This window comes from Aplysia californica, unplaced genomic scaffold (assembly GCF_000002075.1).
Source record: "Aplysia californica isolate F4 #8 unplaced genomic scaffold, AplCal3.0 scaffold00226, whole genome shotgun sequence".
Taxonomy (NCBI): domain Eukaryota; kingdom Metazoa; phylum Mollusca; class Gastropoda; order Aplysiida; family Aplysiidae; genus Aplysia; species Aplysia californica.
This window is the reverse complement of record NW_004797496.1, coordinates 41,002-42,089: the sequence shown is the minus strand read 5'-3', so window position 1 is coordinate 42,089 and position 1,088 is coordinate 41,002.

The window sequence follows — 1,088 nt, the reverse complement described above, 5'->3', positions numbered from 1 at the left end:
TCCCTCTCTCTCTCTCCCTCTCTTTCTCTCTCTCTTTCTCTCTCTCTCTCTCTCTCTCTCTCTCTCTCTCTGTCTGTGTCTCTCTGTCTGTGTCTCTCTGTCTCTGTTTCTCTCTCTCTCACTCTCTCTCTCTCGCTCTCTCTTTCTTTCTCTCTCTCCTTCTCCCTCTCCTCATTCTCAGCCTCTAAAAACATGACGCGACATCAATTTCCCCCCAATGCCCTAGGTGTCCAGGAAAAGCTATAATTTTTTTCCTTTCCACTTTCCGTTGAAAACCGCCAAATCTTTATACAGGGAACAGCCAAAATGACTTAGTCAATGCCACTGATTTCATTATGCGAATATTGATTTTCAATGGACACAGTAGTCGCGTCACTACTTCTTCGGTCTGTATGTCTGAGTTAGAGAGAGGTTACCCAAGGCAACATTTGGCCAGCGTCATTTCACAATCCCACAAATCAATTATCGAGGGTTTCCAGATGAAGTTGTTATTCGAATAAAGACATCCACGGGCATCTTACAATAATAATATTAGTTTTATTCTGTTTCGTCACTTCCTTCCTAGTTTTTAATTGAAAAATAACGGGTGCCCAATTCAAGGTTCTGAGTTTGGTGCTCTCTTACTCCTTTTCTTAAATTTTCTCAAAACATATTTTTGAAAAATGAAATAAGCGCCCGTGAATTCATGGTGTTTATGTCGTGGTCCTACATTTTGAAATTTTGGTCCCTAGATCTATATCGGGAAAGTGAAGGGGTAACTAAATATAACCCATTTAATTTCACCTACAGACAAATGGTCACGTGCTTCATTATTGTGCTCCTGTGTTCTCACACGCTGAAGACATTACTATGGTACGGACGGACCAGAAAACAGTTGAGGTCTCCCTAAATATAATGAGAGCAATCTGACGGCAGGGGTGTAAACATACTGGACTCATTGGCAAAAAAACTCAACTAAATTGGGTCAAAGGAGAGAGAGATAATTATGTGTAGTCTAGGTGTACGTTAGGGCGAACGTGTGTATAAGTGTGTGTGTGTGTGTACGTGTGTGTGTGTGTGTGTGTGTGTGTGTGTGTGTGTGTGTGTGT